Source organism: Ambystoma mexicanum, chromosome 1p (assembly GCF_040938575.1).
Source record: "Ambystoma mexicanum isolate Mex_15411 chromosome 1p, UKY_AmexF1_1, whole genome shotgun sequence".
In the NCBI taxonomy this organism is placed as follows: domain Eukaryota; kingdom Metazoa; phylum Chordata; class Amphibia; order Caudata; family Ambystomatidae; genus Ambystoma; species Ambystoma mexicanum.
Genome location: NC_090921.1, coordinates 390644830 through 390661960, shown reverse-complemented (window position 1 = coordinate 390661960; position 17131 = coordinate 390644830). Strand labels below are relative to the sequence as shown.

Here is a 17131-nt window from a genome sequence, read left to right as displayed (position 1 = left end):
GATTGAGTTCCCCTGGAACATGTTGGAACAACAGGAACATCTGGTGTCTGAGAGCCCATATCCAAATGTTTTGGGACACCTTGGATAGCCCTGGAAAGTGAGTGCCCCCACCCCCCCATGTTTGTTCAGGTAATACATGGCTGTAGTGCTGTCCGTTAGAATCAGCATGGTCTTCCCTTGTAGTTGCATCTGAAAGGCCTTTAATGCCTTGAACACCGATAATAGCTTCAGTAAATTTATATTGTTGGATGCTACTTGAGGGGACCACACTCCATGTGTGGTCTGCTGAAGCAGGTGAGCCCCCTCCTACCCCGTGAGAGATGCGTCGGTCGTGAGAGTGGCTTCCACTGCAGGGGTGGTGAAGGTCTTCCCCTTCAAGAAGTTTTCTCTTGACCACCACTGCAGAGAGAGAACGAGGGCTGGCGAGACAAATACCAGATCTTCCCATTGAAACACTGAGTGAAGAAACAGGAGTAAACCCAGGGCAATACATTACATATACTAGACTGGTAAGGCAGGTCAAAGCCACATGATCTGAAACAGAGTTAGAAGAACAACCAGACACAGCCATAGAGACAGTATATGATATTTCAGAAGGGGGTGCATGAAGTGTCCCGGATTTATGAACTATTGATGTCCAGGGTGGGGAAGGAGTTCATCCAGCTGAGACGCAAGTGGGAAATGGACGTGGGGGAACCCATGCAAGACGGACTATGGGAAAGAGCACAGGGGTACCATAAAAAGGTGTCCAGGAACACGAGACTACAAGAAATCCAACTATATGTCACTCAGAGCATATGTGACCCATCAAAAGATAGCCCAATTTAACAGCACAGGAACACAAACATGCCCCAAATGCAGAGAAGTGAATGCGGGGGATGACATGTTCTGGGGATGCCCAGAAATCCAGGAATTCTGGGGAGAGGTTGCCACCCGCTTCACGGAGAAAGGTATTAAGTTGAACGTGGAATCAGTATGGGCGTGCATGGTGGGCGGATTCACTAGACCACGTAATATGAAACATGTGGGCAAACTTAAGGACCTGTCCTACATATTGGCCAAATGTAGAATAGCCATGGGGTGGAAAGCAAGCCAGAGACCCATGTTTGGTGTGGTGGCAAGATCTTTTGAAATGGGCAGAGGCGGAAACAGCAGCATGGTACGAATTGGTCAACAGGGGGGAGGAAGAGGAGGTGGGGATGCTGATGGCCTGGAGACAGCTGGTGGCCACACTAACCAAGTCCACCCAAGCCTGTCCAAGCAAACACGACACCTCAGAGAGCGCAGAAGGAGGGGCGCCCCTGGGGAAATTATAATGGACGGTACATTGGAGTAAGCTCGAATAAGGGGGGGGGGGGGGGGAGAGATGGCAGTGGCAAAGTCATGTGAATACATAGTGGGTCTGGATGTATGCAACCTCCACTGTCGGGTGTGCGGTGCGGTTTGAAGATTGTAAAAAAAAAAAAAAAACTATATGGCACGGGGAGTTTCAATACAGGAAAAAACTCTTCAAGAGGGCAGCGATGCGGCAGAGGTAGAGGCTCCAATCCTAGAGGAGCCACAGCCTCTGGTCAGAAATGACCATCAGATCTGGGTCCCCTCCCATGTTACCCCGTTCTGGGGGCGATTAACTACTTTCCTCACGGCATGGGAGGGGACAACATCAGGCCAGTGGGTCATAAAGACGGTCGCCCACGGGTACTGCATGAAATTCGCCAGACCTCCACAATTCAGACCACCACGCTCACGGCGCCTTTCACTGGACCATCTGGAAATCCTGAATCAAGAAGTGGAAGCGCTGCTGCGAAAGGATGCCATAGAAGCTGTCCCTATTCTTCAGGTAAACTAGGGTATTTATTCAGTGTACTTCCTTGTACCCAAAAAGGACTTCACCATGCGCCCTGTTCTAGACATGCGCCCAGGGAACAAGTTCATAAAACCTCAGAAGTTTTGCATGGCAACACTACAGGTGGTGATCCCACTATTGAAACAGGGGCACTACATGGCAACATTGGACATGAAAGATGCATATTTTCATATTTCAATGTTGCCAGCGCACAGGAAATATCTAAGGTTCATGATAGGGGACAGGCATTACCAATTCAAGGTACTCCCCTTCGGCATCGCCTCAGGTGTTTACAAAGGTCCTGGCAGTTGCGGCAGCCTTCCTCGGCTAAAATAGAGAGACGCTTGGACTTTGTGTGTTCTGGGACCTCCTGAAGGCCTTCCTGGAGTAGGGTCCACTGAGCATCAGCATAACTTGCCAACAGCGTGGTATTATTTGTTTTACGCGTAGTGTATGCGGCAGCCGAGGTGGCTTGTTTGCCTAAGGCATACAGCCTCTTGGATTCCTGGTCCGGCGGTGCCTCCCCAGTGGCAAGGGGAGCCCCCTGCTCTTTTTCGGGTGGTAGTCACTACCAGAGAATCGGGGATGGCGTGCCCTTTAATGTATTGTGGGTCGGAAGAAGACAGCCAAAACAATTTTTCCACTCTTGGGTTCACTGCCCGGGTTTGAGATGTGAAACCAAGGAGGGAGCCAACCTTCTCTTGATGGAATTAAGGAGGGGAATGGCTTCTCCTTAAGAATATTCTCTACAAAATCCTGCTCAGGCAAAGCCTCTTGAGTAGAGATCTGAAAATGTTCAGCTGCCTTCTTCAACAGAGTTGTAGACCATCTGGTCAGCTACAGGCGAGGCCTGACGAGCCGGAGTGGACAAAGGGGAATCCAGACACAACACATCAGTGTCCTGATCTTGGTGGGGAAGTGTCCAGGGGGCCATTCCCTCTTGCTGGGTTTCTTCCCAATTGTCTGTGGCACCCGCCTGTTCCTCTTCATAATTCTGTAGAAAGGAAGTTCCTTCCTCTTCATCGTAAATGTCCCTTTAGGTGTCCATGTGGACAATGTCTTCCTGCTGGATGGGGACAGAAGGCTGATCTTCCTGATAATGAGAAGTATATTGAAGGTTAGGCTCTCCACGAGACCTTTTCAGGGAAGGATGATCAGAAAAACAGATAATTCTCTCCAGACGGTCCATACACCCTTCGAATTTCTCCACCCAGGCGGTCCAAAGGGTGGAAAAGCGTCTTCCGCCTTACAGCACCGAAAAGTGTCTCTTGGGGTGTTGGAAAGAGGCCCTTGACTGTCTTCATAAGTATCGTGAGAACCGGGGCCCCATAGCGTATCCAAAGATTTGTCCGCGACTTGCCCCATGATTTTCGGCGGAACAGGGATAAGTCCCACCGCCACAGTAATTCTCTCAATGCTGTCCTCGATAACCGCCGAATCGACGTGAGATAATGGTTCCGATGTTCTATCAGTAGGTGTATTGCCTTATGCGGCGCTAGGGGGCCTAGCGGTCGGTTTTTCAACTACAGTCCTAGTCGTGATTTTTGACTTTTTGGGCCTACCGCAGCCTTCGGGACAGTCTTGGTGTCGGATTTCCGCACTTCGACGAGTGAAGCTTTTGGAGTAGCGCCCTTACTTGTTTTTGAGTGCCCAGTTGCAAGACGATCTGCACGATCTGAGGAAACCGCCAAACTTTGACGCCCTTGCTGGCGCCTTCACCTTTTTCGACGTGGACGTCAAAATAGACGTAGGGGTTGTGTGCTTAGTGAGATGCGCTTGTACGCCCCTGTCACCAGGTGTTGTCCCCGAGGCGAGACCAGAGTGAGGCCTTAAAGGGTCGGGACGGGCGTTGCGGACCTAGAAGTGTCCGCCTCGAGGTCTATTACATCCGCAACGGATGTTTGGTCATCTGAAGAGCCCCCGTCACTCTCAGCTGGTGTGGCGGTGGGGGAAGGAGGATCCACCCGCAACATATCGTACACGGCCCACCGCTTTGCACAGCGCTCCTTAAGGGTCTTCGGCCGAATGAGATTGCAAGCCGCACAACGCTTTTCGTCCCGATTATATATAATATACTATTCTATATAATTATAATAATTAGAAGAATAAGATCGGCTAGAACCAGGAAATACAACCCACTAACCCGCTTCAAATTTCTGCATATCCAATTCACCCGAAAACCCACACAACCATTTCTTGCCCAGCAAACCGCACACACTTCACCACACCGCAACAAACACATAAACCACATCAACAGCACACAAGGTCTTGCTCCGATCTGAACTTGCACCAAAGCTCTGCGCACAGTGGAAACCGAACTGAAGCAGCCAACACCACACCACTTCTCACACCCTCCTGCTCCCTCTTCACCCGACTAACCTAACCCCCCCCATCCCCGCCTGTTGGTGACAGTGCACGATAAAAATAACATTAACATATCCAGCACACATAACCTCAGTTAAGGTCAGTAAAAGCACTTATATGTACCACCTTTGCAACATTACGTTTAGAGGGAAATATAGGTTAGACAGAACACAGCTATCAACTGTTAAACAAGTACTCTCCCAGAGGGATATTGTTATTGTTATTTTGCATTTATATAGCGCCTTATATACCATTGGTATGGTCTGAAGGCGCTGGTAGGTTGAACGCCCTTGGGAACCGAAGTTCATATCAGTAGAGAGAGTAGAGAGTCAAAAAGGTGCGTGTGAGCACCGGGTATGTGTACAGCTCGTGCAGTATCAATGTAATAGCTGCTTTCTAGCGGTAGGTGTGGTGGTTGAGAGGTCAGGAGTATGTGTTCGTTCTGGCAGGATTAATCCAGATCGGATGTGGCTGCGTTAGGCCTGAGGAGAACGCCTCGCTGGGGGGTGTGTAACCAGCAGTGATTATTTAGAATGATGTGGAGAGAGCGGCGAATGTTGATATGAGAACAGTTATACCGAATGGTGTCATAGTATCTCTGTGTTCTAGTTGAGTGGTGATGTAAGGAGAGAGTAAGCGTGTTGGTGAGATATGATGGGTTTCATGCCCTTTCAGAGACTTCTACTTCATAGGGAGGCTATTGGGGACACTTCTAAATTCAACTTCATAGAGAGGCTATTGGGCACATTTCTAAAATCAACTTTCAGGGAGAGGCTATTGGGCACATTTCTAAATTTAACTTTCACAGAGAGGCTATTGAGCACAATTCTAAATGCAACATTTCACAGCTATTGGGTGCACTTCTGAATTCAACTTTCTAAATGTACTTCTAAATTCAACTTTTCACAGAGAAGCTATTGGCTACACTTCTAAATGCAACTTTCTAAATGTACTTCTAAATTCTACTTTTCACAGAGAGGCTCTTGGGCACACTTCTAAATTCAACTTTCCACAGAGAGGCTATTGGGCACACTTCTAAATTCAACTTTTCACAGAGAGGCTATTGGGTACACTTCTAAATGCAACTTTCTAAATGTACTTCTAAATTCAACTTTCCACAGAGAGGCTATTGGGCACACTTCTAAATTCAACTTTTCACAGAGAGGCTATTGGGTACACTTCTAAATGCAACTTTCTAAATGTACTTCTAAATTCAACTTTTCACAGAGATGCTATTGGGCACACTTCTATATTCTACTTTTCACAGAGAGGTTATTGGGCACACTTCTAAATTCAGCTTTTCACAGAGAGGCTATTGGGCACCCTTCTAAATTCAACTTTCCACAGAGAAGCTATTGGGTACACTTCTAAATGCAACTTTCTAAATGTACTTCTAAATTCAACTTTTCACAGAGAGGCTATTGGGCACCCTTCTAAATTCAACTTTCCACAGAGAAGCTATTGGGTACACTTCTAAATGCAACTTTCTAAATGTACTTCTAAATTCAACTTTTCACAGAGAGGCTATTGGGCACCCTTCTAAATTCAACTTTTCACAGAGATGCTATTGGGCACACTTCTATATTCTACTTTTCACAGAGAGGCTATTGGGCACACTTCTAAATTCAACTTTTCACAGAGAGGCTATTGGGCACCCTTCTAAATTCAACTTTTCACAGAGATGCTATTGGGCACACTTCTATATTCTACTTTTCACAGAGAGGCTATTGGGCACACTTCTAAATTCAACTTTTCACAGAGAGGCTATTGGGCACACTTCTAAATTCAACTTTTCACAGAGATGCTATTGGGCACACTTCTATATTCTACTTTTCACAGAGAGGCTATTGGGCACACTTCTAAATTCAACTTTTCACAGAGATGCTATTGGGCACACTTCTATATTCTACTTTTCACAGAGAGGCTATTGGGTACACATCTAAATGCAACTTTCTAAATGTATATCTAAATTCTATTTTTCACAGAGAGGCTATTAGAGATGTCATCTAAGTGCGGCATATGCTTACAATCACCTTACTGCCTAGAAGTGGCGCAGTCTAATCAGTGTGGTTCTCTAGGGCAATGGTGCTGGTTAACATTAGACTGCAGGCTATTGAAAGGTAAGTGAGAGTGGCAGGAGCTTTCTGGAGTAGAGTAATTGCTCTACCCCCCACCCAAGCCAGCACTTACAGTTTTGTCGGTGTCTGGTGGCTTCCTTGGCTTCCCCTGCGGACACCTGCTGACACTTCCTGGAGCCGCCCTTGGCCTTGGGGCCCTTAGCCGCTGGGGCTGCCGGGCAGAGGGCTGCCCTGGGAGGACCAGTGATGAAGGGCTCACGGCCCAATCAGAGCGGCGGTGGGCGGGTTGGGAGGCGGGAGGGGAGCGGGAAGCAGGAAGAGGGTGCGGGGTGGGAGAGGGACGCTCGGAGGGCCTGGGGGCCCAGTTGGCGCCCGGAAATCGGCGGCATGCCCGGATGGACCTCCTTACCTCGCGTCGGCTGCCTGCAATGAATGCAGGGGCCGGTGCGGGGAGGGTTGCTAGACCCTTACAGCTGGGCTCACGGCCCGATCAGAGCGGCGGTGGGTGGGTTGGGAGGCGGGAGGGGAGCGGGAAGCAGGAAGAGGGTGCGGGGTGGGAGAGGGACGCTCGGAGGGCCTGGGGGCCCAGTTGGCGCCCGGAAATCGGCGGCATGCCCGGATGGGCCTCCTTACCTCGCGTCGGCTGCCTGCAATGAATGCATATAGGCAGTCTTTTTTTTTTTTTTTAAGTTAAACAATCACAATTAAAGTTTATGGAGGAACCTGCATTGCCAAAGCCAGTAGGATCAAGAAGATTGACCTTTGGGAAACCAGCAAAGGCATAGTCAAATGGACAGCACCAGTTCTGATGAAAATCTTCAGAAGAAAATTAAGTAACCAATCAGTTCTTGTAGAAAACAGGTGCTCAAGGGAGCCTTCCTGCTAGCACACAGGCTGTAAGGCCTGCACAGTGGAGTTAAGGTAAACTCCCAATTGAAGAAAACAGTACTCCCCAAGCAAAGTAGCACCAAAAATGACCCAAGGTAAATACAACCCAAGCCCCACAGTACCTTAAGAGTCAAGATGAAAAGTTAGCTGGTCGCCTTCTACATGCAACAATACAGATCCCAATTCCTTCTCCTTGGTCGTGGTGACGAAAGGTGGGCTTCTGCGGCAGCACTCAGGAGAAAGGGTCAGCAGCAAAGGATTGAGCTCACTCCAGCAGCTCTTTGTGGTTTTGGCACCTTTTTCTTAGTGGCAAGAAGAAACTAATATCGCAGGTTGGATTCTCCGTTTGATTACTCAGTCCTGAACTCTTGTGAGGGGACTTTTGGTGAATTCCTCCTTCTTTCGGTCCACATGGATCCCTGCAAAGTTTCAGCGAGGTTCGAGTTTCACATGACGATGCACTCGTAAATGGTCCAGACACCCCAGGTATTGGTGGTCTGCACCCCAGGAACGTCATGGGATGTCAGGGGGATGGGGAGTATGGTCCAAAATGAAGGTCTTGAGGCTCGTTGGTCCCACCAGCCTAAGGGAGGAAGTCATCCTTGGCTGAGTCCAGATGAAAACGGGATCAGCACAGCTGCAGGGCTTCACCAGTACTTTGCGATTCTTGAAGGTGCTGCTGGCGTCTCTGCTCGTCTTCTGCTTTGGATTCCTTGTTCTAATGGTCAACTCTGCCTGTAGTTTAAAAATCCTCGCCAGGACAGCCAGCCAACCAGTTAGAACTGGTTTCAGCCAGGCACACCTACAGACAAAGGACAGTGAAGTTTCAGGACCCTTCCTTACTTCCTGCCTTCCCAGACAACTGACTCAGATTAAAATAAAAAATGAAGAGCAGACGGAAGACATACGTCAGACTCCCCGGGAGGCCCCTTGAAAGACAAGGCCGTCCGTGGAAAGACCAAGAGAAGGCAGACCTAGGATGGACGGAGCACCCGGCACGTTTAGGTGGAAAGCCTGCACCCGGCACAATACGGGAGGACTTTCCTAAAGCCAGGAAAGACGCTTATGAGGGATAAAACAATTGCCCAGTGGGGTAAGGACCAGGGAGGGTGTCCAGGGCAATTCTACAATATTGGCGCCACACGTAACTACCTAAACTGGTGAGCAAGGTTAATAGAGCCCACTGGAAACAAGGGAGGAAGGAGGCTGTGCAGGGGCACTGTGAAGGTGCACACCCACGCCACAAGTGGGGCGAGAGCGGAGCCTCGACCAGGCCCGGCAACAAGCGTGTAACGCTACAACGAACCCACCCCCAGCTAAACGTGGTGGGAAGCACTCCCACCATCAAACAAAGCAGAGAACACACCCGCAGGGACAAGGGGGAGAAGAGCAGGAAGGACATCCACTGGGGAAACCGACCCTCAGAAGGGGGATGGGGGAGAGACCACCCATTATGACAAAACGAGAGGGAAAGAGCCCTCCTTGCCTACAAATAGTGGCCAAAAAGGACAGCAATCTTCAAAAGATGTGGGTCTGGGAGATGAGCCACCTGCAATTAAGAACAGTTCTAGACCAGCCTGAAAAAAGGCGACCCTCACTTGCAGGACTCCCAAGGTCACCACAATGGTCCAAAAGCAATACTTCATGGATTTCTGAGACAAAATATCAGATGGTCCGAAGGCAAATAGACAAGATAAGGGAGGACCTCGCAGAGGCCCTCCAAGACATAAAGAGGGATGTGAAAAAGGGGCCGTGGCTAAGGAGGCATGTAGGCGGATGGGCTTTCACTAAGAGCTCCTGCTGATCCTTGCACCATCCTGCTAGAAACTGCATTGGAACGGATACAAAAGTCCTGAAACTGGAGGATGGTGCGTCGGAGGTCTTTGGGCAAGTCAAGATACATTGTGGCACTGCTCAGAGAAGTGCCAGTGATATTAGGAGTGGGTGAAGATCCCTCAGTTTGTTTGTGGCGGTGAGGAAGATGGCTGCTGCCCGACGGTGAAAAGACAAAAGGACTTGGGCGGAGTGGGTGTCGAGGAACGTCCTGCAAAGTGTGCAGTGGGGGTGCCTGTAGCAGAGGGCAGTGTCGGCCGAGTGCGCTGTGAGCTCAAATCATGCTGAATACTCTTTTTTGGTTCTTAATGGATACACGGCCCGCTGGGAACATCAACTTTGGAATCTGCACCTGGAGTGCCTGTACGACCTGAGAATCGGCCTGCAGTGAGAGTCGGACGCAAGTTCCTGGGATGGAACGAGATACAAAGTGGCCTCAGCAGCAGGCGTTGGTGCGGACGAGCTGCTGTTCATAAGTTTCTAGCCCCGAACTGACACCGAGCCGGCACCAGCAAGGATACATATGTATCAAGTTCGGAGTGCACCGAGCTGACTATTACAACCGATTAGCTCGAGAACACAACGCAGGGTGCCGTCTCAGGCGCTTCTGCACTACACCGTGAACGAGCACCACAGAGGCAAGGCTGGCAGTATAGGAAGCAAAGCGCCCACTTTATCCATTAGCGTGCCCAGCTAGGGATGGGCACAATGGGTCCCGTTGTGCACTAGAAGCACTAACTGCAGGACAGCAGCTACACAGAGTGTGTGAATTGCCTAGTGGGTGGCCAGAAGAACAGGGAGTACTGGGCACTTGACACATGGAACATGTGAAACAGGCTTGTGGCTGCCCATGCCAAAGTACCCACGGCTGAACACAGGGCTGCTAGCTGTCCTTGATCCAGCGGCAACGCCGGAATTTCATAATGTTGGATCCCCACTCAGACAGTGGGACTCACATTGGCATATGGAACCAAGTACCCTCAATGAGCAAGTGTGCACACAAGAATCCTTCTCGTTTGTAGGGCCAGGCCCACACTACAACACCCCCTGACTCATATTGGTCCCCTGGGAGTGGTTCTGGACTTTGATGGATGCTGAAGGTCCCGGATAAATCTATTCTCGGTGGCAGTGCCACTTGCATGAGGAAGGGGTCCCGGATCATACGAACCGTAGTAGGGGTGACTATACCACAGATCCTGCGACCTGTCCTGAGGTGCTTGGCACGACCAATGACTGTGGCATGGCCATAATCAACATGCAGATGCACGAGACTGGAGGGCATTGGCCACGGACAGGAGGGGCATACCCATAAGCTAGCCACATCGACCTGCTGTCCTGAGGCGTCCCTGGGCGAGACATACACGTGACGGAGGAGGGCATGGCGAGCAAGGTAAATAAAAATAAAAGCAAACAGCCCACGCTGGAGGAATTCGCCAAGGCTGGTCCCACGCACGATGCAGCCAAAACTAAAAAACATGAAACACAGGCTACGGAGACCCTGCCACGTGAGGATCATCTGATCTTGGACGCCATAGCTGAGTTGAAGACATCTTGGGCGAGTAGAATGGACGCATCAATTGCCTAACTTCGGTCCTCGCTGGAACAGAAAATGTACGCTGTTTGTGTGGACACGAATCTCCTGCAGCAAGATGTCAGGAAACTGAACGCACGGGGGCATTGGAAAAGGAGGTGGCAACCAACACAAATACCAGCATTGTCAGTGTTGCGACTTCCCTGGCATTATCAACCAGTGCATAACCTGGAAAATAGGGCTGAGGAGGCAAAGGGAGGGCGCGAAGGAACAACCTCCGCATTGTTAGCCTACCTGAGGGAATGGAGGACTCAGACCCTACTAACTATATAGAAAACATGCTGCTGCAGGAAATTGGAGCTGGTGCACTCTCTCAGGGATTCGCAGTAGAAAGAGCGCACTGAGCCCAGACCAGACGGCCGAAACCAGTGGCCCCCCCTAAACCGTTGATTGCCAAGATCCTGAACTATAGAGAGAAGATCCTTGACTATTTCCAGAAGGGTGGGCTGATCAGCAGAGGGTCCGCTACCATCACGGCTTATCCCGACTATACCTTTTTTGAACAAAGCCAATGGTTGAGCTATGTGTCAGTGAAAAGGAAATTGCGTGATGCTGGGTACAAATACATGCTACTGTACCCAGCGACGCTGAAAGTAATACACAACAGCAAGGTGCTTTTCTTTGACACCCCGGTGGAGGTGACAGCATGGATGGATGCACAGAACTGCCCGGCAAACGCAGACAACCTGGCGGAGAACAGAAATGATGGGTGAACATTAGAGGTCCCTATGACACATCATAATCTTAACCCTGCTGATTTCTAGCATAGCTGAATATTGTGTATTGATTGTTGGGATCATGCGACAGATGCAAAATGGACCCCAACGGGCCAACCTCTAGAAGAGCAGAGCAGTGAATGTGAATTGACGCAGGACAACAGTGGGTGCACGTTAGTACCCCCAGTAGCTTAGGCTAGTAGTTAGGATATTAGTAGATTAGTATCACCCCATTGGGTTCCGGGTATCGGTGTGAACTGTAGAAAGGGGCTAGATACAGGGGAGCCTGAGATCCAGGGATGGAGCTGGGCATTTGTTTTGGGAGTTCGGGGGGGACGAGCTAGAGGGAGGGGGGGGGCAGTTGGGGTGTGGAGGGTAGTCTGCGATCACAAGCTGTTTTGGGAAAACGAAACACAGGTCCGCATATACATGCCAGGTGGGGAGAATATGAGAAAAGGGAGGGGGGAGGGTAGGTGTGGGATAAGACTTAAAGATAGTGACGTGGAATGTAGGGGATTGAATTCTTACATCAAACGCAACAAGGTAATGATGAATTTGAAGAGGTTGTGAGTTGATGTCGCATTGTTACAGGAGACTCACCTGACTAAAGAAAGGTTGGGGGTGGTCATACGGAAATGGAAAGGCACGAACCTGGGAGAGAATTATTCGGCATACACAAGGGGGGTCCTTATATGGATCGCACCACGATTTCCTGAATTTTAGGTGATCTTCAGTGTTTCTTATTTCTTTGGGATGTTGTTCCAGGTTTTTGCGGCTAAGTGGTAGAAGGAGGTGCCTCCAAGTTTTTTCTTAAGGTATGGTTTGAGTTCCAGGCGGATTTCGTTGCTTGATCGGAGGGGTCTCGTTGGCTTGTAGACTGTTATTTTCTTTTGAAGGAATTCTGCTCCTTGTCCGCTGATTGCCCTGTGCGTTATGCACAATGTTTTGAAGGTGATGCGATGTTTTACTGGGAGCCAGTGTAGCGTTTTTAGCGCTGGAGTGATGTGTTCTCTTCTGGATAGTTTGAGGAGTAGTCTTGCTGCTGCATTTTGGATCCGTTGCAGTTTCTTCAGGAGGTATTCCGAGGTAGAGGCTGTTTGCGTAGTCGATTTTTGACATGATTAGGGCGACGATAGTGTTTTGTGCGTGAAGGAGAGGAAAGGTAGAATTCTTCTCGCCGTGTGGAGGAGGAAATAGCATCTCTTCACTGTTGCATTTATTTGTGGTTCCAGGGTTAGGGTGTTGTCCATTACGACTCCCAGATTTTTTACTACCTTCGATGGTGTTGGTGCGTTTCCCATTTCCGTGGGCCATGGGATGGTAGTTTCATTCTCTTGGTCTGTGGATATGATTTCCATCTTTCCTGGGTTGATTTTCAGGTTGTTGGCATCCATCCAGTTGAAGACTTCTTTGTATGTGCAGGCTCTAGTATGTGTAGAGCCATCTCCTTCGCAGAAGCATGTAAATGCTATACATACACGGTCTTGGTTATCTGCAGCTTTAAATTAAGTACATCTGGAACTATACCCTTGAGTGGTCATCATTTAATTTGAACCAACAGTTTGTTCTGTATTTACATTGTCCAACATCACTCTGGGAAAGTGTGCCTTGCCAAGTTCCCACAGCAACCGCAGGCGAGCTAAGGTCACTTGGACAGATCCACACGCTTGTTTTAATCAGGGTGGTGATCTGGTGGGCTTAAACACAAACGCTGGAGATCACCCACAACATGTAGCCTGTCCCCAAAGCACACGGCTGCATGCCACATCAAGGGTCTACGCAGATACGACCACATCACCCCAGCCCTCATCGACCTTCACTGGCTCCCACAAATCTCCTTCAAGTCTTGCTGTTTCATCTATAAGGCAGTCGCCCTCAAATCACCCAGCAACCTTGCAGAGAAACTAAGTGTCTCTGGCAGACAGCGCGCCACCAGAGGCCAGGACACGTGCAGACTTGAAATCCACCACTGCAAAAAGCAAAAGGTCCACAAAACAAGCCTTCTCTGCCTACGCCGCCTTTGCCTTAAAACTACAGAACCTCCTCCCCATCAGCATCAGACTTGCCACCACGCTCCTACAATGAACTGCCGCTGACGACAGAAAGGCACAAAAGAAAAATGGAGGCGGCAGCATGATAACCGCTGCAGGGTCCTCTACCAACTTTCCCCCCTCCCCCTGGGAAAGGGGAGGGTACGGGGGCGGAACGGCGCCAAAACACCCCGAAGCCATCGAAGGGCAAAACAAAGGAAAGGGGCGGGGTGAGCCCCTTTATAACGAGCAGGGTCCTACAGCAGAGTCATCCAGCTTCTGCAGTAGGACCCTGCAGACACGCCGTGACGTGTGAGGGATTTTGTTTCAGCTCGTTGGAGGATTTAGTTGCTGTGCCTTTAGGAGGGATTGCCTAGCAGTTTTGGATCTCACAGCGCGGCGCTGGTGTGAAGCAGCTGTGTCTCCAGTGAGCGGATCAGCTGTGCAGTGGAAGGCGGGGCAGGAGCCCAGGAACGTCGGCAGCCGCGACAAAGGGTCTGCGAGAAGGCGAGGAGCGGCGAAGTCTGCGACAGCGGATGCTCTTACCTCGGCTACCCGGGCCGCCCAGGTGAAAATCTAGGACCGGGTGCAGGCACCAGAGCACCGGCTGCCTGCGTGAGAGCAGCGGTCTGAGGCCCAGATGCGCCGCGCCCGAGTGGGGAAAGCTTACCCCTCCCCCCTGCTACCACGGACAGCCCTCTGAAAGGAGGGGGAGGAGGTGTGCATCTGTCTGCAACGGGAATGTAACTCTTTTTCTGGAACATATGTACCAAATTGTTGGAGCTGTAGAGAGGAGACAAGAGGAAGGGGAGCAACAGTGGGCGGTAACCCAGCTAGTGGCGTGCAGTGTTTGGGCCACCAAGCACAAATGACAGACTCCGGATGAGCCAGAAGGAAACCGGAATGGGTCATCGCTCTTCCGGACCAGCGCCTCTTGGGGGCGTCTGGTGGTAACAACTAAGGCTCAGCTTCCCCCAAAAAGAAACGGCGCTCTCCCCACCCACGGACACCAGCGTGGGCAGGATAGGCTCAGGCACAAAGGGTTGGGAGAGTTGGGCCTACTATGGAAACTATACAAAAAGGTATAGGGGGAAGCAGGAGAGGTCGGACACGGAGCAAGTGCCACACTTACAGACTGGAGTTCACAATGTGTACAATAATTCTATTATGGAAATAAAACTGCGGCCAAGTTTTCCATTTGAAATACCGTCTCATGCCAATTCATTGCGTATAAAGAAACAAGGTGCAGCGAAGGAACGAGCGAAAGAGGGCTAATTGGCGATGAGGGCAAATGGACAAATGCAGGGGTTATGCTGTATACCTCTGTAAAGCTCTCGGTTATGCATCTGTACTGAAAAGCGTTCCGTTGCTTCTCAAAGCTAGGTCTATGCTGAATAAATGCCATAATATACAACACTCCAAACGGCAAAGCAAGACCAATGATTAGTTGATTAAGTGACTGATTCACAGATGGTGCCACGGTTCAGCCACTTACAGGTGCACTCTAAATTAAGGCAGGACAGATCATGCTCGAGTACCAACAAGTAGGCCTAATAATTACATCTGCTTGCACAGGTTTCTGTGGATCGCTACAAACTTTGGTGATATCATGTAACAGACACTATACTATCTTGTTGGGTGTGCGGGTGGAGTTCAGAGACCTATACATTATTCACGACATTACAGTATACGATTTGGGCCTGCAATCGTACGTCAAATGCCCGAATGGCTTTCCAAGTTGCATAAACTGAATACAAATGAAGATGGTATAAAACAATTATCTTGACACTTTGAAGTGGGCGAAATCTGAATTGAAGGGATATAAAAACGTGACAATATAACAACAATTACCTCTATCGTAGTTCTCTGCCAAATTGGGAATTTCATCAAAAGAACGGTTTGCGACACCATGCGCATCATTTTACACATTAAATGATGTCATCTTCAGTTCGGAAAACGTGCTGTTCAAATGGACAGCGTAAGTAAAAAGACGATACAAGAACGCGCGCTCTGCAACCAGCCCAACTGTGGCATCAGTTGTATCCGTCTTCTTATTTGCAGGAGAGAAAAATGATGTCATCAAGGCAACGGAGGTCGTTTCGTTTTAGATTGGTCAGAGTTGACATGAACTGTGTCATCAACCAGAGCCGAGGACATATTCTCCCGATTACACTCCTGCTTAATCAGAACAAAATCTACTCGTTCGCCTTCCAATGGCGGGACTACAGCCGCCTGTATATCGCTTCGTTAATCATAGAGAACAGATGACGGCCAACAAAATACACCACTGTCATTTTACGAAATCTCGCTACCCCTCCTTGCATCCGCTATCAAAATATCCACTTAAAAACACTTCGATTTAAGACTTACCCGGATCAACGTGATCACTGTTAACAAAGATGAAGATATCAGCCACTGGAAATCCCACTAAAGGAACGGACCTATGAACGTGCCCTTATCACGTGCTTAAACGATACTTTTTTTATTTCAACTACGAAACCAACTGGAAAGCCAGCATTCTATCAAAGACTGTGCTAGTCGTTGCCGCCATGTTGGTGGAAACAAACACCTTGGAATCCCTCCCTTTACTATACCTTCCAGGCCAGCCTTTTGGAGCCAAAACTTTGTCATCCTCTGTGCGGCTATAAATTGTAGCAGTAAGGAGGGACCTGACACAATTATATTTGTTTTCATAGCAGTGCATATTTTAAATGTGTTTGTGTTTTCTGAATTGTGTGTTTACTTTATTTTTCTCTCTAAAAATCCTTCAGAATTTACTGTTTTTATGTAACTGCTACCACTACTGTTAGTTTGATGGATGTGTGTGTGTGTTTATTACACAGCCTGCAGTAGGCCGTGTAGTTATGGTTAAGTTGCTAAACCCGTAGGAAGAGCACTATTTGGGCGGCTTATAACTTCGCCCTCCCTGGACGAATCCTCACCAAACTTTGCAAAAAAAAAGTATATGTCCCACTCTGAATTTTTATTGAAAGTTTGGTGAGTTTTCGTCAAGGGGGTACAAAGTTATAGGGGGAGTCCCAAAATCTTTTATTTTTCCATAGACTAAATGGAAAAAACTTTGCTCGCGCCTACAGCCCAAACTGCTGGATGAATTTTCACCAAATTTGCAGCAGGAATTGAATTGAATTGATATTTTTTTTCATACCGCGCTTGTACACAGGCAGCTTGGTCCCGAAAGCGTGCTTTTGTACATTTGGTGAAAATCCATCCATTAGTTTTTTTAAAAACAGGTAAAATGTAGGTAAAAAAAATTAGTGATATCTGGCTCCGCTCCGTGGAGCCAGATATCACTAATTTTTTACCTGTTGGGTCTGCTGACTGTTGCCCATGGATCTAGGCCTAATGAAGGACGCACACACGGAGGGATTAGAGGAACGTCTTTATTCCCTTTTACAACGTGTCGCCTCTCGCGCACATTCCCCAGAACCCCTTTCTCCCTCATCAGACTCCGCCTCCCCAACGGAGGGGGCCGAGAGTCTTAACCCCTTAACCCCCAGGTAACACTACCCCCGAGCAATATGTCCAAGCATCAAATTAACACTCTTCAACAAGTCTCATCGGTTTCCTGATGATTCATCGTGGCCTCTCACCTTGAGCAACGGGCTCTGGAACATCTTGAGCTTCCACTCTCTGACTCGTCCCTCCAGGATCTCCCTCCGGAGGGGTCCACAGGTCGTCCCGCTGCATCCGTGGTTCTGGGGAAACGGACCTCTGTGGTATTTCTGTGCCTTCTCTCTTAACATAATGTCTGAATTGTTGACAGT

General features: G+C 49.1%; 1 protein-coding gene across 7 annotated transcripts in view; it reads right to left on the bottom strand.

The window, feature by feature from the left end:
* Positions 1 to 15830, bottom strand: part of LOC138570837 (serine/arginine repetitive matrix protein 2-like) — a 638877-nt gene extending 623047 nt beyond the window's left edge. For 5 of the 7 annotated variants that reach the window (XR_011303882.1, XR_011303883.1, XM_069649149.1 and 2 more), the window contains exon 1: positions 15717 to 15830. The gene's annotated coding sequence lies outside the window, so the exon portion shown is untranslated. Of the gene's footprint in view, positions 1 to 15197; positions 15691 to 15716 lie in introns of those variants that run through there. The other 2 variants (XM_069649150.1, XM_069649153.1) reach the window with 2 other exon arrangements.
* Positions 15831 to 17131: the final 1301 nt, after the last annotated feature.